This window comes from Danio rerio, chromosome 11 (genome assembly GCF_052040795.2).
Source record: "Danio rerio strain M-AB ecotype USA chromosome 11, GRCz13ab, whole genome shotgun sequence".
In the NCBI taxonomy this organism is placed as follows: Eukaryota; Metazoa; Chordata; class Actinopteri; order Cypriniformes; family Danionidae; genus Danio; species Danio rerio.
The window spans coordinates 29724537-29746240 of record NC_141031.1 but is presented as its reverse complement, the minus strand read 5'-3'; the positions used below and the strand labels follow the sequence as shown (position 1 = coordinate 29746240).

Sequence of the window (21704 nt, the reverse complement as noted above, 5' to 3'; positions counted from 1 at the left end):
GAATGGTCACTCATAGTATAAGTGAACGTGTCATGATATTGTGCAGCCTCTGGTTGTAGATCTGAAAATATATATGTAAATTTTTACATATATATGATAATATGATATATTTTTTTTGGTTTATGATTTATATTTATTAACTCAATGTAAATGATGGTAACATTTTTATAGTACTTAAAGTAAGATATAAATACTGCATTGGGACTGTGAGAATAATTGATTAAAACCACACTTTAATGTTGTGTGTTCAATTCCCAGAGAAAGAACTAATTAAATGGGTACTTTCGATGCAATATAAGTCGATTTGAATATAACTCTATGCCAAATGCAAGTGTATAATGCAGCCAGTTTGCAGTCAAGTGTTTATACAGTATCTGGCATTGACTATTCCAATATTGCATAACAGTAGCAGCCCACTAATATACAGTATATGTTAATATGTAAAGTGGAACAAAATATTTCACCAAAGCTATCTTAAAATCAAAAATGAAACAACAATGCCATAGAAACCTCCAATGATTTTTGAAATGTATGTTTAGAAACATATTAACTGTTGCCTCATGAGGTCACTCAATTGTCATTAGAAGTATTACTGGGTTTTGTACAGTATGCATATTGTTTGAGAAACCATTCCAAAACTGTTAAAATGCAGGGATTAATGAAAGGGGTAAGAAGAATCGATTCATTTATTGATTAAAACTCCACAGCAAAACTAAAATGAGTCTTGAGTCTCTTGACATAGACCACAAATATGAATGTGTGTGTGTTGTCATTCATTCATTTTCTTTTCAGCTTAGTCCCTTTATTAATCCTGGGTCGCCACAGCAGAATGAACCACCAACTTATCCAGCACTGGTTTTACGCAGCGGATGCACTTCCAGCTGCAACCCAACTCTGGGAAACATCTACACACACTCATACAATACGGACAATTTAGCTTTACCAATTCACCTTTACCGCATGTCTCTGGACTGTGGAGGAAACCGAAGTACGCATAGAAAACCCACACGAACGCAGGGAGAACATGCAAACTCCACACAGAAATGCCAACTGACCCCGCCGATGCTCAAACCAGCAACCTTCTTGCTGTGAGGCGACAGCACTACCTACTGCGCCATTGCGTCGTCATTTGTGTGTGTTGTGTGGTTTAATATTTAAGTGTTATGGAGTAACACATAATGTTTATTACATGTTCAAAACTACAGTGTATAAAAGCTTAAAATTGTTCTTTTATTTATATACCCCTCATTTCTATAGTTCTATTTAGCTCAGGATATCCAGAAACCATTTCGATCAGTTCATTTAAACTGACTACATGTCGAATTCAGGAAACCTTGCAATATAAAATAAAATCTTGCTGTCTTCAATTTTTTTGTTGAATCAAATTAATGTTTCTAGTCATCTCAACTTACTTTAATCAAACTGACTAAAAATATGAAGTTAATCTTTGTATAACTTAAAAATGTAGTTGAAACCTGATTAAGTTATTAAATTTAGTTAAATCAACATAAAAATATTAGTTGTCTTCACTTTTTGTCAGCATTTTTTTACAGTGTGTGAATAGCGTCCCGGTGCTGTCGAATAAATTACTATAAAAATAGTAGAGCTGTTAATAAATTAAGATACCTATTCATGAAAAATAATTATTTTCAGTGTGTGTATTTGTGTGTGGATAATGACATTTAATAGTATAATATTTCAGGCTCAAGTGTTGAACTAGCAAACAGTAATGTGGTATAGTAAATACATGTTAAAAGCTACAGTATATCAAAGGTTAAAATGCATTCTTCTATTTAAATTCCCCTTATTCATATAGTCATAGCTAGCTCAAAAGATCCAGAAACCATGTTGATCATTTGATTTATGTTGACTATATATCAAATTTAGGAAACCTTGCATATTAAAATAAAATCTTGCTGTCTTCAATTTTTTCATTCAATCAATCTTTTCTAGTCATCCAAACTTACATTAATCAAAGACTAAAAAATAAAGTTAATCTGTGTATAACTTAAAAATTTAGTTGAAACCTGATTATTTCATTCATTCATTTTCTTGTCGGCTTAGTCCCTTTATTAATCTGGGGTCGCCACAGCGGAATGAACCGCCAACTTATCCAGCAAGTTTTTACACAGCGGATGCCCTTCCTGCTTCAACCCATCTCTGGGAAACTGAAACCTGATTAACTTATCAAATTGAAGCAATATAAAAATATTTGTTGTCTTTACTTTCAGTAATTTTTTTACACACTAAACAAGTCCTGCTTGCCTTAAATGTTTAAGCTGACTCAAATGAACTTTATGAGTCTATTGAGCATGTATTATGTTAAACTAATTTAAAACAACTTGGGTAACTTATAAACTTAACTTGAAACATGATTAACTTGGTTTAATAAGTTACAATAAACAAATCATATGCTAATCATATAATTTTTTGCAGTACGGTGTGTGTTTAATGACCAGATGTTGTTAAACATCTAAAAAAATTAATTACAATAAAAATGCAGAACTGTTAATAAATTAAAATACATATTCATGAAAAACTATATATTTAATTAATAATTTAAATTATAATAATAATAATTTAGTTTTACATTTTGCACACGATTTGAGTCTTACCGATGGGGTTAAAAGCATATAAGTATGGGAAACACTTTTATAAACCATCATTTCCACTGTTTGACGCCAAGCAAAGTATTTCCTTCAACGCTTTACTCAAACAGCCATCTCTTTTATCTGTAGGGTATCATAAATTTGTCACTTGGTAGGAATTTCAGTGGTGGAATTTCTAGTCTTTGAATGGGTTTGAATGATGTTTCTCAGGCACTGACCTGATCAGGATTCTGACCCAGGGCTTCAGTGAGGCCCCTCTAATGACCAGGCTTTAGGAGAGCAGTGCGGGCTGTCTGCTGCAAGATAAATGACTTTTACTCTGATCCTTGTAATTGATACTTCTCTTTCCAGGTCTACACTCTGCAGGCAGGATGAGACAGTGAAATTAGCATGCTTTCAAATGCATTTAGATGCTCTGTTTTGATTCGCTTAACTGGAGCAAAAAAGGTCCACCGTTAAATGCGCATTAACGCAGGATTAATTCTTGAAGCAAATGTGGCGAAATGCAGAGCTGTAATGAACCTCTGCAAAACCCATGTCTGGAAGTTAATTCAGGGCATTAGGTGCACTGACATTTACCAGCAATTGTGGGAGTTTGTTTTCGCACCATTCTGAACTGAAGATTTATTTACTTTCTTAGATAATGGCGAAAAGATGGTCCACAGAGGTAGAGTTACAGTGGAACTGACTTGGACAACAATCAAAACACTGTTTGGTGGGACACAACACTCTTGCTATGAGAGACGTGCTTGCAGGCATGCTAGTGAGATTTGTGGAGTCCCAGTTTGATCCCAAGAAGAAATTTATCAGACACAGATTCAACAAGTCAACAAGAAGAGATAGCATGACCCTGGAGGGTTGAAAGAGATTTACAGAAATACAATACATACCATACTTGTTCCCCTGCATGGAGAGCTTCTATAAATCTGAGTCACATGGCACATTCATAAGAAGTATTTCCATACGATGGCTCTGAACCATGCTGTCTCCTTGACTTTCGGGCTGAATTTTAAAAATAAAATACCTTTCAGAGCCATTTACAGTTTGACAAGCCATTCCCATGCGAATTATGTGCATAGAAGCCAATTGTTCAGCAAAGAGGAGAGCATCTGGGACTGCTATTAGGGCTGCTGTAAACCTCTACCACTGAGCCTGGATTAATCCACTTATGCAATTGTTCTGCAGATCATAAAACTCTGGAAAAGAAGAGAGGAGAATGAATAAAATAGTGTTCTTGCATCGATCTAAAGCCATTGTGATAAAAATCCTTTTTTAAAATGTTTGTTAGAAAAGTCAAAAATAAGGTCTCAGACTGCTATATGACGGTTCTGCTGTGCTTCAAAAGAAATAATTTTTGGTATAACTTTTATACTTGCACTCAAGATATTGGTTCTGAAATCCAGTCTATAAAGAAATAGACTAGATCCATATTTCCTGCCTGAGTGCTTTTCAACAGCAGGGTTCCCTCGTGCTGAATGTTCAGAGCCAAAATAAATCAGATTTTACCTCACCTGTGAATATGAGTTTGCAGTCTATATTAAATGTGATGCAATAAAAGTCTGTGTACCACGAAATAACAGCAAGAAACAGAGGAACATCTTTCTACTTAATTTCTATCGTACTAATAGGAAAAACAAATCTACCATAGCTGCTGTGGTCCAATTAAAAAAAACATGTGATATGAGCTCATTTTTTTTACTGAATCAAAACAAAGCAATGTAGTTTGATCCAAGAACAAACAACTCTTAATCCTGTTCTTATTAGTGAATATGCAGCATGTGTAATGTAGTCCGACTCCCTCCTAATTACTATTTAGGGCCATTTTGTGTTCAAAACATAAAAACTTTTTTGAAACGGCACAATAGTTTTGAAAGTAATGTATTACAATATTGAGTTACTCGTCAAAAAAGTAGTTGTGTTAGTTACTTTTTGTGGTGAGAAATGTGGTAAGTTACTTACCTTTGCTGAGGCTTGATCTTTTTCTAAGCTTTATAACCTTTACCTTTGTTTACCATTAAAAAAAAAAAAATATATATATATATATATATATAAAGATAATAATTTAGGATAATGTTACCTTTACTGATGCCAGAGCTTTACTTACTGTTTAATACAGATTAATGAAAGTTTAAGACAATGTGTTTGCTATTTTTGTACCTTTTGTCCTAAATCAATCCCCTTTTCTTTTTCTTCGATGTCTTTGACAGACATCAAACCAGAGCACCAGGAGAAAACCCATGCAAAAGCAGGGGGAGCATGCAAACACCACACAGAAATGCCAACTGGTCCAGCTGTGACTCGATTCAGTGACCTTCTTGCTGTGAGGCAAAAGTGCTAACCATTGAGCCACCACGCCACCCCTATTATTACTACGTAATGCTCAAATTACTTTTCACTCATAACAAGTTTATTAAAACACAGCTATCATTACTTTCATGACCTTATTGATCATCGTTAGGGTAGACAGAATAATTTTTTTGTTATTTATGTGCAGAGTTCTGTAAAATATCAGCAGATTTATGCGGAATGATTTTGGGAGTAGCGTAACTAAAAACATAATATATGAAATTAAAAATATTGTTTTTATTTTATGTTTACAATGCAAACCTAATCAGATCCACCTAATTGTTAACCAAAGCAAATCTCTCATATAACATCTACTAAAAGACAGACAATAGTATTTTTAACTGCATTGTAAATAAATCGAATGAACATTCATTCATATTAGTCAATAATATTAGGGAAATTAATTTAAAAACTGAATAAATATAAATGTAAACACATTTACACAAGTAAATAAATAGTCTCAATGATGGGCTAAAAATCAGCAGATTTCTGCATACGTAGATTCCGTGTGGGCATAGTCATTGGTTAAGGATACAGGGATCAACCATAAGGATTTTTGCTACTGGCCCTATTGGGATTTTTACTTGCCCAGCCAATATTTTCACTGGCCCCACCAAAAAAAAAAAAAAAAAAAAATAGGCTAATTGCCATTTTTAATCCACATGTTTTAATATTGTGTCAACAATGTGTTTGAATCTAGAATTTAAATATTTTTAAAATGTTCATAAATGAAATGGACTAAGCTGACAAGAAAATTAATGAAAATGAATGAATGTTAATAAATGTATAATGAGCAAATCATTATATGTACCCACATAAATTGAACTTTTGAGACAGAATAGCACAGATCGGGCCAGTAACAATCCTGTTTACTGTCACGAGGGCCTTGCACGCTGGCCCCGGGCCATCGGGCAGTCCTTATTGTTGAGCCCTGGGATACATTGAAAAGTGTCAGGTCCTCTGTCTGATCACCTGGGTTCGTTTGTGTTTTGCACTTGTTTACATGTATTTCAGCACGTGTGGTGTTTTGATCGCTCTCTCATTACATACTTGCTTTGACACATCTCCTCCCATCTTCCCACTCATCCCTATTATTCAATTAAACCAATTTCACTCACCTGTCTTCCCGTAATTTTCCCTCTATTTAAAGCGCTCTCCTCATGTTGTCATTTGTCAGATCGTTGTCGTTTGGTTGTGGTCAGCGTGCACTGTTTCACTAGTCCAGTCCAGTCCAGTCAGTTCCTGTTGTCTCGAGCCCGTCTTCTGGTTGGTTTTTCCTTTTATTTTATTTCTTCATTTTTTGACCCCTCTCTGTCATCTGCAGGACCTGTTTCTGTTTTGTTTATCCGCCGTGGTTGGCCGATTGTCTCCGATCCCCGGCTTCAATATTCCCTCCCGTCACCTGCTCCACTCTTCTTCTCCCTCTCGGCTCTGCCGCCCGCCGGATCCAGTATACCGCTGTATCGCCCCCTGCCGAGTGAACTTGAAATTACACCCTGAAAGACATTTTGTCCCTTCTACGGAGCGGTTTCTGTTGACAGTTTTTTTTAGCTCTTTCTTCTGAACAACCTTGAAGTTTGTTTTCGTTTCATTTTGTTAATTTTATTTGCCTGAGTCCCTTTAAAGATCCCAGTAATAATTATATCCTCTTCGGAGCAGTTTTTGTTGAACTTTTTATTTTTATAAATTTTTGATTAGAATTTTTCTCCCTGTGCTTAAGCCCAATAGGGTCATTTTTGTCACTAATAAATTCTGAAAGAGACCTGCACTTGTGTCCGTTCTGTTTCCTGACAGAACGATCTGACCACTATGGACACAGCAGGTCCAGATCCTGTCAGAGCAGCAGTTGCCCAGCAGGGGGTGCTTTTGGGCCAACATGAGACCCGACTCAGCAACACCAGCAGAGAGGTGGAAGTGCTTTCCAATCAGGTGGCTGAACTTACCAATCGCTTGCAGGAACTCCAGTATGAAACCACACGGCAAGGTTTTCGCCTTGAGCCTGAACCACGTTGTAATAATCCACCACCATATGATGGGGACCCTAACTCATGTCGGGCCTTCTTGGCACAATGTTCGGTGGTATTTGCCCTTCAACCACGCATGTATGATGCTGAAGAGACTAAGGTGGCCTTTGTGTTGACCCTCCTTACTGGTAAGGCCCGTGAATGGGGAACATCCGTTTGGGAAACAAGAGCCCCCTGTTGCGCCTCTTTTAATGATCTCCGACTTGAGATGATGAGACTATTTGACCGGTCTGCCAGAGGACAGGAGGCTGCGGATCAGCTCGCTCGCCTCCATCAGAGTGGGCGATCGGTCACGGAGTATGCCATCTTGTTCAAAACCCTAGCAGCATCCTGTGACTGGAATGAGGGGGCATGTCGATCCATTTTCCGTGCAGGCCTTGAGGAGGACATCCAGGATGAGCTCGCCACTCACGAACTGCCACACAACTTTGACGATCTCATTAATCTGGCTCTACGCATCGAGGTTCGCCTCAATCGCCGACACCAACGTAAGCTGACCCGCTCCTCTGGCAGGGTGGAGGGCACCCTTTCATCTTCCACATTTCCTGCTGCACATGACCCTGAACCCATGCAAGTGGGTCGTTTGCGATTAACACCCCAAGAGAAACAACTACGTCTGGCCCGGGGTTTGTGCCTTTATTGTGGCAAACCAGGACACTTTGCCGCAGTCTGCCCAGCAAAAGCCAAAGCCCACCAGTGAAACGGGGGATCCTGGTGGGCGCTATTCCCCTTCACTCCCCCTCCTCCCGTACTCTGCTACCCGCACTGATTCAGTATAGAGGTTCTACCAATGCCTGTTCTGCTCTCCTCGACTCGGGAGCAGAAGGAAACTTCATGGACAGCTCTGTGGCCAGCCAGTGGGGTATTCCAGCCATTCCTCTCCCTGATCCTATCCCTGCCCGTTCCCTTGATGGTACCCTGATTGCTACTATCTCCCATGCTACTCCCTCCGTAAGTCTTGTTATATCTGGAAATCACCGTGAGGTTACCACACTGTACCTTCTTGACTCTCCCAATGCTCCCATAATTTTGGGACATCCCTGGTTGGTGCAGCATGGTCCTCATGTGGATTGGTCTGGAAATTCAGTTTTGTCCTGGAGTCAGTCTTGTCTTGAGTCTTGTCTTGGTCCTGCCCCGTTTCCTGTTTCTGTGTGTCCTGTTTTTCAGGTGAATGCAGCGGATCTGACAGGGGTTCCGGCGGAGTACCGCGATCTGGGTCTGGTGTTCAGCAAGTCCCGGGCCACATCCTTGCCTCCTCACCGACCCTATGACTGTGCCATAGAACTCCTCCCAGGCACTTCTCCGCCTAAGGGTCACTTGTATTCCCTTTCTAGTCCTGAAAGAGAGGCCATGGACAAATATATAGATGAATCCCTTAAAGCTGGCCTCATCCGCCCTTCCTCGTCTCCTGCAGGCGCTGGGTTCTTCTTCGTTAAGAAGAAGGACGGCTCCCTTCGTCCATGTATTGATTATCGAGGGCTGAATGACATCACCATAAAGAATAGGTATCCCTTACCTCTCATGTCTTCAGCCTTTGAACTCTTGCAGGGAGCCCAGGTCTTCACTAAGCTTGACCTCCGGAATGCCTACCACCTTATCCGTATTCGAGAGGGGGATGAGTGGAAGACCGCCTTTAACACCCCTACGGGACACTTTGAATATCGGGTCCTTCCGTTTGGTCTGACAAATGCCCCGGCTGTCTTCCAGGCCCTGGTTAATGACGTGCTGAGAGACATGGTAAATCAATTTGTCTTTGTGTACCTTGATGATATCCTGATATTTTCTCCCTCCATGCAGGTACACACTCAGCATGTTCGTCAGGTGCTGCAACGATTACTGGAGAATCAATTGTTTGTTAAGGCGGAGAAGTGCGTCTTCCATGCTAAGTCAGTTTCATTCTTGGGGTTTGTGATTTCGGCGGGTGAGATCAAAGCTGACCCCTCTAAGGTAAGAGCTGTTGCCGAGTGGCCAACTCCAGACTCTCGTAAGGCACTGCAGCGGTTCCTGGGATTTGCCAACTTTTATCGGCGATTCATCCGGAACTTCAGCCAGATTGCTGCACCCTTAACAGTGCTCACCTCTCCTAAGGTACCGTTCATTTGGGGTAGCAAGGCACAGGAGGCCTTTGATAATTTAAAGTCCCGTTTTATCTCTGCTCCTGTCTTGTCTATTCCAGATCCGAAACGACAGTTTATTGTTGAGGTGGATGCTTCTGATGTCGGAGTAGGCGCAGTTCTGTCACAACGGTCTCAACGGGATGAGAAGGTGCATCCCTGTGCCTTCTTCTCCCACCGCCTGAGCCCCACAGAACGGAATTATGACATTGGTAATCGGGAATTGTTGGCAGTCAGACTGGCCCTGGGTGAGTGGCGTCACTGGTTAGAGGGTGCAGTGCAACCTTTTGTGGTCTGGACAGACCACAAGAATTTAGAATATATTAGCACGGCCAAAAGGCTTAGTTCTAGACAGGCCCGCTGGTCCCTTTATTTTAGTCGATTAACTTTACACTCTCGTACAGACCAGGGTCAAAGAACACCAAGCCCGACTCTCTCTCTCGCATGTTCAGTGCCCCGGAGAGGGAGGTTTCAGCGGGCAAACTATTTGTTCCCCAGTCACTGCGCTCCAAAGTTATCCAGTGGGGTCACTCATCCAGGCTGGCCTGTCACCCAGGAGTCAGGAGATCTCTGGCTACTATCCGTCAAAGATTTTGGTGGCCCTCCATGGCCAAGGATGTCAGGCGGTTTGTGTTTGCCTGCCCTATTTGTGCCCAAAACAAGAGTGCCAATTCCCCTCCTGTTGGTCTGCTCCGCCCCTTACCCATCCCTTCCCGTCCCTGGTCACACTTAGCCCTTGACTTTGTCACTGGCCTACCTGAATCGAAGGGCAACACCGTCATTCTCACGGTGGTGGACCGCTTCTCTAAAGCGGCTCATTTCATTCCTCTCCCAAAACTCCCCTCTGCCAAGGAGACTGCTCAGGTGGTGGTTGATCACGTGTTCCGGATTCATGGTCTTCCGGTAGATGTGGTCTCCGATAGGGGCCCCCAATTCGTCTCCAGGTTTTGGAAGGAATTTTGCCGACAGATCGGGGCCTCTACGAGTCTGTCTTCAGGATTCCATCCCCAGACCAACGGGCAGTCTGAGCGGGCAAACCAGGATTTGGAACGTACTCTCCGCTGTCTGACATCCAATAATCCTAGCTCCTGGTGCCAACAACTATCCTGGGTCGAGTATGCCCATAATACTCTACCAGTTTCTGCTACGGGTATGTCGCCATTTCAATGCTGTCTTGGCTATCAACCTCCTCTGTTCCCCTCACAGGAACCCGAAGCTGCGGTCCCGTCTGCCTTGGCTTTTGTTCAACGGTGTCGTCGCACCTGGAGGAAAGCTAAGGAAGCCTTGGCCCAGGCTAGGAGACGGACCAAAGCAGCGGCTGATCGTCATCGGACTCCAGCTCCCCACTATGTTTGTGGTCAACGGGTATGGCTTTCCACCAAGGACCTGCCTCTCAGGGTAGCCTCACGCAAGCTGGCACCCAGGTTCATTGGGCCATACCGGATCACTAAAGTGCTGAGTCCTGTGGCTGTTCAGCTCAAGCTACCTCATACGCTTGGTCGGGTACACCCAGTTTTTCATGTCTCTAGGGTTAAACCTGTGTTTTCCTCCCCCCTTGTTCCCTCTATTCCTACCCCTCCCCCTCCCCGTCTAGTGGATGGTTCTCCAGTTTACACTGTCAGGAGGTTACTGGAGGTCAGACGAAGGGGTAGGGGCGTTCAATACCTGGTGGACTGGGAGGGCTATGGACCAGAGGAGAGGAGTTGGGTCCCAGCCCGGGACATTCTGGACCGGACGCTGATTGCGGACTTCCGTCGGAGACGAGGTGAGCCCCCCCAGGGTACGCCCGGTGGCGACCATGGAGGGGGGGGTACTGTCAGGTCCTCTGTCTGATCACCTGGGTTCGTTTGTGTTTTGCACTTGTTTACATGTATTTCAGCACGTGTGGTGTTTTGATCGCTCTCTCATTACATACTTGCTTTGACACATCTCCTCCCATCTTCCCACTCATCCCTATTATTCAATTAAACCAATTTCACTCACCTGTCTTCCCGTAATTTTCCCTCTATTTAAAGCGCTCTCCTCATGTTGTCATTTTGTCAGATCGTTGTCGTTTGGTTGTGGTCAGCGTGCACTGTTTCACTAGTCCAGTCCAGTCCAGTCAGTTCCTGTTGTCTCGAGCCCGTCTTCTGGTTGGTTTTTCCTTTTATTTTATTTCTTCATTTTTTGACCCCTCTCTGTCATCTGCAGGACCTGTTTCTGTTTTGTTTATCCGCCGTGGTTGGCCGATTGTCTCCGATCCCCGGCTTCAATATTCCCTCCCGTCACCTGCTCCACTCTTCTTCTCCCTCTCGGCTCTGCCGCCCGCCGGATCCAGTATACCGCTGTATCGCCCCCTGCCGAGTGAACTTGAAATTACACCCTGAAAGACATTTTGTCCCTTCTACGGAGCGGTTTCTGTTGACAGTTTTTTTTAGCTCTTTCTTCTGAACAACCTTGAAGTTTGTTTTCGTTTCATTTTGTTAATTTTATTTGCCTGAGTCCCTTTAAAGATCCCAGTAATAATTATATCCTCTTCGGAGCAGTTTTTGTTGAACTTTTTATTTTTATAAATTTTTGATTAGAATTTTTCTCCCTGTGCTTAAGCCCAATAGGGTCATTTTTGTCACTAATAAATTCTGAAAGAGACCTGCACTTGTGTCCGTTCTGTTTCCTGACAGAAAAGTGTATTTTACATTCTCTTCTGCAATTTGTTTTCTTGGTATCTTGATTAATGAAACTATTTTCATTGTAAATTATATTTTCAAGAATACAAATGAGTGTATTGACATTATAGAATTTCTTAGATATTGCACTGTATCGAAGTCCTACTGTAAAGTTGCATAACCTGTTAAAAAGGATGAATAAATCAATTAATAATAAATGTTCATGTTTGGAGGTCTTTTATTGACCCATTTATCTCCTCTTAATGAAAAACTGCAGAAAAAGCGCAGTGTCACCCAAAGGTCCCATAAACAGGGGACCACCCATTGTGGTGATGAGCATGCTGTGGCCTACCAACAAATGGGTTATCTCTGCGCTACAGTGTTGTTAAAGGGATTGTAAATTATAGAAAAAAATGAGTAAACCCAGAGAGAAATAGAAAGGGAGAGTGAAAGGAAGTGGGTGTAGCAGGAGGTTCTGGAATCTTCATCAGAGTCAAACTCCATCTGTACTGAGCACTGCGCTTCACTGTATAATATGACAGGTAACCATGGCCCTGACAAAAGCCACCGAATGTTCTGCACCAGCAGGGGGGAAGGGTAAAAATAATATAAAAACATATCCTGTGTTTGAAGCACGCACATTGACAGGAACAGCTCAGACAAGCATAACATTTTTCCACTCTGTTAATGCACATGCGTCACCGATTATAGCTGTGGAAGGTATTCCGTAGACTCTGGTGACATCCTGTGAAAGCACACACATTAGCGGGCATTGAAAGTTTGGAAAGTTGTCCTTTTTTGTGAAATATTAAAAGCACATATTCAATAGCATTGCAATCCGGGTGCATAACATGTACCATTTTTACTTTTAACTATGGGTTTTTTTTTGTTTTGCATGAAGTTTTTTGTTTGAGAGCAAATGTGCTAAACACTTTCTCAATAAATAAGCAAAGGTCCATTATCCCTAACTTATTATTTAAAAAACAATAACAAAATAACCATTTAGTACCAATTTACAACATAATGCTTTCATGAGACTCTGTATTGAACCAAAGTCTAATTCACAAACACTTTACAATAACAGTACATGAATAATGATGTGTTAATATATAAACTAAACGTTACTTTATTACGAACTAATGATGAGTTAATGCTTGCACTAATTATGAACTTTAACTACAACATGATTCACATGAGTTCATGTGTGAATAACAGTAACCTTATATACTTGTTAGTACATGCTTGATTGTTATTTAGTGCATTAATTGCCACATTAGTTTATGCTTTATTTAACCAGCATGAACTTGTGATATGTTAATTTGTAATTATAACTTAACTTTAATTGGAGGGGCACATCATCATTAACCCACTCTAAACTACTCATGAACTGCTTATGTACAGCCGTCAAGTGCGTTTACACTGAAAAACAATAGAAAAGAGTTCTGTTAACATTACCATGAACAGTTTGCACACGGTAGTACATGAGTTTAATTAACCTTCCTGTTGTGTTTACTTCCCACCCCTTACTTTAGTGTTTTTGCTTTAACCTGCTTTTAAATTAGCACAAAAACATTTTTCAAAAACTTTCTTTTAAAGCATTCTTTATCTGTGAACAATGTCTCAAAGTAGTGTTTAACACAAATTCATAGAGTTAGACATAAAATAATAGAGTTTGTAAAAATAAAAAATACTGAGTGAGTGAGTTGGGGTGGTGTACAGCATATGGGGATTTTTTCTGTCTGATGGATGTGAATAGTCTGGATACACATTCATTTACTATGGTGGTCACTTTTGACCAGGAACACCACAGGTGTAACAAGGACTAAAACACTCAAAATACAATGAAAGAGGTGATCATAACTTTTATGATCAAATGCATAGTGTGCAGGATATCATAGGTCCTTGAGGCAGTCAGATGTAAAACACAATATTTAGGAGTGTTTTAAGATGTAAATTGAACAAGACAGGAAGGTTAAAGGGTTAAATGCAAGCTCATTCTGAAAACTTACGTCCCGAGTGGTACATATTTTGGCAGTTTCTGCTTTCGCGAATCCGTGAGAGGCCGCTGTGTGCGCATTTTTGCATCTCAATTGTTTCTCGCGAGTGCCGATCCAAATGGGTATCAGAATGGGTGAATTTTACTGATTGACCCGCCCGCCCGCTTACTTCCCTAAACCCAACCCACGGTTTACAAAAGCCATCCAGAAAAAGAAAAGCCCTTGTCTGATTTTTACCAAGTTTTTGGATTTTACCACATTCTCACCCTGTTGTTCACTCGTGCGTTTAATTTTTTGGATTCTGTTTTTGACTAATCTGATTTCTGGAACCGCTCTTCCCCGCACTCAAACCCGGTCGTCGTTGTCATCATGGTCAACTCTTGTCTGATTCTTAAATCCACCGATGTACATGACAAACTAACTGGACAAACTGGTTGCGGCAAGAAAGCCCTCCATACGGAGGTAAGTGATCAGCCGGAAAGCGCCAAAAAGAACAGCGCCATTCCGCCCCGTATCGTTCGCTAAAAAAAAGAAATGCAGCCATATTGCAGTCGTATTTCCGGCTACGTAATTCAAGGTCTCCAGAAACATTCGCAGGACTATGTTTTCAGAATGAGCCTGGGTTGGTTAAATGTCTCACTTAAACAACTATATTTTGGCGTTTCATTAGCTTTTTTTTAAATGTTATTTTTTATATAATAAAAATGGATAGAAATAAAACTAAATAATAATTTAGGCGTTAACCTTCTTGTTGTGATCACCTCCTGTCCCTTACATTTAGTGCTCCCGTGCATGGTGGACAGTATATGGGGATGTTTTCTGATTGATGGATGAATATAGTCTAGATACCCATTCTAGAACCCGACAGATCTAACAAGGTTGAAACAGTCAAAATTCAAAGAAAGAGGTAATCATAACTGTTATGTGTTCAAATGCATAGTGTTGAGGATATCATAGGGCCTTGAGGCAATCAGATGTAAAACACAATATTTAGGAGTGTTTTAAGGTGTAAATAGGTCAGATTTCACCCAAACACGACAGGGAGGTTAATGGTGATGTGCCCCTTCAAGTAATCATGAAAATAGTCATGAAATAATTATACATTAACAGCTCATGAGTTCATGTTGGTTAAATTTAGCTTAAACTTAAATGTTAATCAATACTTTAATTAACAATCATGTACTAACAATTAATTAAGGTGGCCGTCATTCACACATGAACTCGTGATTCATGTTACAAAGTTCATGGCTAGCACACGCCCTTATTTATTATTAATTCATGATTAAGTAATGTTTAGTTTACTTATTAATACATCACTGTTCATGTACTGTTATTGTAAAGTGTTTACCCACAAACAAATAGCTCAATGTAGCAAATCAAAAACATTTAGAGTGACTAGTATGGTCTGATTCAGCATTACAATGATCTGGTACTTTATAGTGAATCAAAAACATGCTGAATGACCAGCATACTCCAATTTCTGAACAAATACCTCTTTATGTCAAAGATTTTATACTAAATCAAATAATTATACCAAATCAAACCTTTCTTTTCACCACCATCAGTGTGTGGTATCCACTTGGATAATGTGACAGCAGCCACACAATGGTGCCAGGGGGATATAGTGGAAAGATACTGTAGTGAAATAACCAATTCAGTACATGGGGATGATTGAGAGCTCACATAGCACATATGTGGGCCATTTTAGGCAGGTATGTGGCACTGGTGTTTTTCTTTTGGCCCAAACAAAATGAACATGCGCCTGAAGTGGCCCACCTGTACAATGACAAAAGGGGGCCAAAGATTCCAATTCAAATATGGACCATTAAAGGCAAAGTGTGTTTGCCTTTACACACTCTACAAACAACTGTGTGTACATGACTACATACAAAGTAGAATAATATAATACAAAAGTATCAGTTTGCAACATCAAGCAGCAGAAGAAACAGTTTTTTAACATCTAAAAATCAATGGAAGAAAATGAGACCGGAAGTCTCAAGCCAAAAAGATTCCAATAGCTGCGCTCGCTCTTGTGCGAAGAATAAGGTAAATACTAGGGCATTAGGGCTCACACAGACCATATTGGGCTCAATTACACGACTTCCAAAAGCAAGCTGTAATTCTCTCAAGTGGCCTCCCATCCAGGTACTGACCAAGCTCAGCCCTGCTTAGCTCCCATAAGTCTTTGGCTGCAAGGTGTTATGGCTGTGGATGTTTATATTGATTCAAAAACATACAGTGTGAATATAGTCTGATTTATGTATAAATTAATCTTTATATGACAGTTATTTTTAGTGAAGTTCATGTGCTGATTCTTTATAGTGTAAATCAAAAACATCAACCTGGAAAAACAAAGAAACACTCTTTATACAGTAGGAGTGTGTTGAGTGATCTGAACTCAACACAGCAGAGCTGAATAGCACCATACATAGGCAGCACATGCCTAATAAGAAGTAAATTATTAATTTTCTTCTGAGGACGTTTGAAGGCACTTTCTTGTTCCAGCTAGTCATCTGTCAACACAGTGGTGGGGGAAACCTGGGTGGGCAGCACAGCTTGACAAAACATGATGAAAGAGGGAGAAAGAGCTAAAAGAAAGCAGAAAAATTGCAGAGCGCTCATCTGTCGTGCCTGCACCGGACTGCAGCACTGAGCGTACAGTATGTTCACAGGGTCGAGCAGACTCCAGCCAGACTTCTGATCTTCCCGCTCCTATCTGCCAATTAGGATGATTAGAACAAATGAGATAATAAGCCTTGGATGACTTTCAGAAAGACAGAAGGCACGGAAATCTCAGTAATCTGTAAAAATTGCACTATTTTACTTGTCATGCAATAATTATGCTAGCCGAGTGCAAGTAACATGTTTATAATCATTTGATAGGGTGTTCAACATGGATGTAGCATTCTTCAAAACATTTATTTGCATGATTTGTGTGCACATAACATGTTTCTAATTGGCTACTAGAGTATTCCGAGTGAAAAAACATTTCCAGGTTGGTTTCAGACATTAACAGCATGATCTTAGCTGGTCAGGCTGGGAAACAACCAGCTAAAACCAGCTTGAGACAGGCTGGTCAAGCTGGTTTTTACTGGTCATCTCCCTGTCTAACCAGCTAAGGTCAGGCTGAAAATGTCTGAAACCAGCCTTAAAATTACCCAAATCCCTCTTAAACGAGGCTGGTCAAGCAGCTATAACCAACCAACCAGTGTAGGCTAGTTTAAGATGCTTTTTTAGGCAGGGATAACGTGTCTAACTGTTTGCTAAGGTGTTATTGGAGCATATATTTATAATTGTTCGCTAGCATGTCCTGTGTGCATGCAGCATTTCTAATCATTAGTGTGCTAGTGTACCCCGCTGGTCCTACACCACATAACCTGCTCCGAGCTGGGATTGAACAGGTGATTTTGTGCACGGGAGTCAGTTGCTCTAGCAAGGAGGGTAAAGACCATGGCCTTCAGCGTCTTCGCTGTAGCACTTTTTAGAGGTCAGAGGAGTGAGGTTTACTTCCATAGCACTTCACTTCACTGGTCTCTGTTACACTAGCATGTTCGTGTGCATGTAGCATGTTTCTAATCATTTGCTAGCATGTTATGTGTGCATGTAACATGTTTTTAATTGTTTATTAGTTTATTCTTAGTGCACACTGCATGTTTCTATTGCTTTTCTAGCAGGATATGAGAGCATGTAATGTTTATATTTATTTGTTAGCAAGGATGTTGCATGTTGGATGTTCATGTTATCATGTTATGGTGAGTTAGCATGTTTCTTATTGTTTGCTAACATGCTCTGAATTCATGGAGCATGTTAATTAGTTTTTGCTTATGTGTTCTGTGAGCACATAGCATGTTTAAAATATGTTCACTAGCTCTGATACCAATTTGCAAGCAAATTGTAGTACTTTCAATTTGAAATGAAACATTAAATAAACAAAAATATCATAAAGAGTGAAAGTGTTGAAAAATAAGGAAGTGTTGAAATGAAAGTGTTGAGAAATACTAGAAGAAAGATGTCTGTTCACATTCCCATGTATCTCAATGATTAACACAGTCACTGAAAATAATTATCTGGTGTCAGATTAGCTTGCTGGCATGTCCAACTCACCGCTGGAACTTCATTAACCTATACCTTCTGTTCTGCTTTGTTAATGGCATTACAAGCCGAGGCTGACAATCTCAGGAGAGATGTTTCTAAAAGCATCCAATGTTTTCTCTGAACGGCAGCAACTACACTTGAGTGCACAAAATGTCTTGACGTCTTTGTAAGAACATTCCCGCTAACACTGACCTCGAGTGACAGGAATGTGCTCAAAATATAAAACGTAAACACTGTTGCCTCCAGCCAGTTTGAGGCGAAATTCTTTAACAAGTAAGAGTTTCTTATTTTATCTGACGAAGAAATGGTTTTACCTTGGTTTTTTAATATTAGTGAATGCGCATATTCCTCTCAGCTCAATCACAGAAGACAAATGAGGTTGAATAATTAAGTGACAAAAGCCGCTACATTGATCTAAGGTATCAATACGATCAGATTTAGAAACAATTTAGCCAATCTTGATGCTGGTTGCATTTAGGTTCAGATGACAGCTCATTAATTTCCTCCTGATGAAGATACCTTATCATTGCAGTCTGCTAGCTTACATAATGTGTTTAGTCTGTGGGGGTTTATATGAAAGTCAAAAAAAGTCAGGAAAACGTCTGAATTATGAATCGTGCAACTCTTTCCATCATGAATTATACACTTTTTACAAATCTAGTCTTTTTTTCTTTTAATTTGACATCTAACAGGTTTATGACAAGGCAAGGCAAAAAAGTTAAAATTCTTACCTTTTTCACAGAAATATGTCTCTAGTAGTTGCTAATTTAAAGTTGCAGTATGTAAGTTTGACACTCAGAAAACCGACAGTGATTACCTCAGGTACACCTCATGTGCTTTATTCAGTGTTAAATCCTAATAATATGAGTCTGAATGCCATTTACATGACATTTATTGCCATACCACTGAATGCAGCAGCAGATACAGTATATCACCTCAGATCTTGAAAATAAAATAAACCGGTTGAAATTGAACTTTAGAGCTGTGACTCAAAACCAACACATATCAGTGATTCACCATCTACATTTAATAATGTTAAAGAGGTTTAATACATATTAATTAGATTATAAACCTTACCATTTTGTGAGTAAGCCAAATTGCTTATCACTCCAAATCTTGTCACGTACTGTAGCGTGTTGTTAGGACACGGGTTTACAATGAAAACTGCTCACCTAATGTTTACGTTCGTAAAATTTATATTATTTGCTAATTAATAACCTCATGTGGAACTCTGAATCTTCATCTCAATTCAGAGGCTACTACTGTCCACCAGATGTCGCATTTCAGTCACAGGTGTCAAAACAAAGACAAAAAAAAAAAAACTCACATTTTCAAAGAAGAATATTTGACTTCAGCATTGTTTTTCATATAAACAAGAATGCTTAATGCTCATTTTAGCATGTTTCTTAAATATCTGCAAACATATTACAGTATTTTATGCTTTAAAAGAGGCAAACACTTACACAAAGCACGTTTAAATACTCTAAAAAAGTGCTGTATGTTGTTTCAACCCTCTTTTGTGAAAAAATCAGGACAAACTAATCTTGAAATAAATAATATAACCTCAAACCTATGAGTAAAGAAGTCTTTTACCTGAAATCTGGACTTTACTAGAACTTCTATGTTAAACTGCTTTGACACAATCTACAATTGTAAAAGTCCTATAGAAACAAACATGAATTGAATTTAATTTTATGTGTTTACGCTTTTCCTAGAATAGCAGTTATTTCTCGCTGTTGCCAATTTATAATCTCTCTCCATATAAAAATCTGATATGACATGTTATTTAGTCCACATATATTGCAAAATATGTTGTTTACATTTTTTCAACCATTTGAATTATGAATAAGTATACATACACTACCAATTATGTTTATTACAGTTACATTTAAATAACTGCTTTCTTATTGTATGTAGGTTCAAATGAAACTACTCCAGTTCAAAAGACATGCGGTACAGGTGAATTGGGTAGGCTAAATTGTCCGTAGTGTATGAGTGTGATTGAGTGTGTATAGATGTTTCCCAGAGATGGGTTGCGGCTGGAAAGGCATCCGCTGCATAAAACATGTGCTGGATAAGTTGGCGGTTCATTCCGCTGTGATGACCCCGAATTAATTATGGGACTAAGCCTAAAAGAAATGAATATATGTCCATTTTCCATACGAGTCTCCCAATTCTGACCTACAGTATGAGTTTAACTCAATAAATTCAACTGCAGTATACACATTGCAATATATCTACATTTATTTTTCATATTTGGGCAATGATGCGGTTTCTAAAAAGAAAATTATGACTTGTGATGTAACTCAAAACTGTGAGCTTATACAGTAACAACACATACATTTACTGTAATACACTTCATAAAACATATACACATATACATCACCTACATGCTATAACACTGCAGGTTAACTGTGTTTATATATTCTATTTGATTGTAACTTGTAACTTAATTTGATTGTAACGCAATAATGTACACTTTTTGTAAAGCTGTTTTGAAACAATAATTGCTGTAAAAAGCACTATCCAAATAAACTGGATTAGAATTGAACTTGTGAGATGCCATTCTAAAAAGTGAAGTCAGAATTACAGAATATAAACTCACAGATGTGCAAAAATACTTGGATGGATTTGTCCATATTTTACCCAAATATAAGCTGAAACAATCCAGAGTTTTTAGAGTGCAATTACAATAAGTGGAGTTTTTAACACCAGCCAGCCTCAGAAGGATCATGCTGCTGAAGGCCTGAGGCAAATGTCACGTCTTGCGTTCGTGTTTTGACTAATGCCTGTGGAGAGATTCCACTTGTGCATGTGAGGAATGCTTCGTAGAGTGGGAATTTTGCTGCCCTTACTTAATCAGCTCCTGATTTCATGAAATATTCATGTTCTACCTGTGGGCTCTCAGCATGCCTTTGTTTTGTTTTGGATATGTGACGTGGGAGATGCAGACGGCATATATAAATCATGTAAGACCTGAAATCGACTTGTGTCCAGATCAGAACAGTGAGGGACTGACATTGTATGCCATGTTGAAATGCATGTCTTTTCTAATCTAACGCTGCAATGAATTGAGGCCCACTCTTCCAGCATGCTTTGATGTAAAATTTGTTCTGATTATTTTATATAATTATATGAGCAATATCACACCAATAGCAGTGTGATGTGGCTGTATATCGGCACTAGTGGGAGGTGTGTGTTGTTTCCCACCAGTAACAATATACAGCCACATCGCACTGCTATGAGTGTGACACAGTGTTTATACAACAGTTCTACAGCACAATCATGTATATAAAAAAGAAAATCAAACACAGAGAGTCTCAAAAGCCTTTTGTATGAGGAACTACTTTCTTCTGCCATTTGTTAACATTGTAACTATAGCACAGCAGAAACCCTTACTAATTCACCAACGTCATTTTAGAGCTAGTATTTGAATGATTCTCAATGTATGAATGATTCTCAGTGTAATGTCTAAAATTATGACAAAACAGGTGATTTTGCCGACATTTTAATATTATAAGGTTAAACAGCATGAAATGCCATCAGTCTAGAGAGATATCTCCCAGTATTTTTCTGTTGCAGTCGAGAGATCACAATATTACTATAGTATAAATACAGACATACAAAAGAGAGAGATCGACTATGAAAGTCATTTACCTGTTTAATAGTGATTCGATCAGCTGTAGTTTAAAATTACACTGTTTTCTCTTAGGGCTTAGTATGCAGTCTCTGTCACCATCTAGTGGATGAACATCGCCAACCGTCTTTGCTCAAGGACAGACTAATGGCCGCCAAGAGACTGTATCTCAGAAATGACAAATGTTTAAAATAGACACTATCCTTATAAATAAACTGCATAGTTGCAATCTAAACA

General features: G+C 39.5%; 1 protein-coding gene across 4 annotated transcripts in view; it reads right to left on the bottom strand.

Annotated features, from left to right (window-relative positions):
- fbln2 (fibulin 2) overlaps positions 1 to 21704 on the bottom strand; it is a 246417-nt gene that overhangs the window by 211033 nt on the left and 13680 nt on the right. For 2 of the 4 annotated variants that reach the window (XM_087273755.1, XM_087273758.1), the window contains exons 1-2: positions 6074 to 6379; positions 3500 to 3805 (exon numbers count right to left, since the gene is read on the bottom strand). The gene's annotated coding sequence lies outside the window, so the exon portion shown is untranslated. Of the gene's footprint in view, positions 1 to 3499; positions 3806 to 6073; positions 6380 to 21704 lie in introns of those variants that run through there. The other 2 variants (XM_087273759.1, XM_087273756.1) reach the window with 1 other exon arrangement.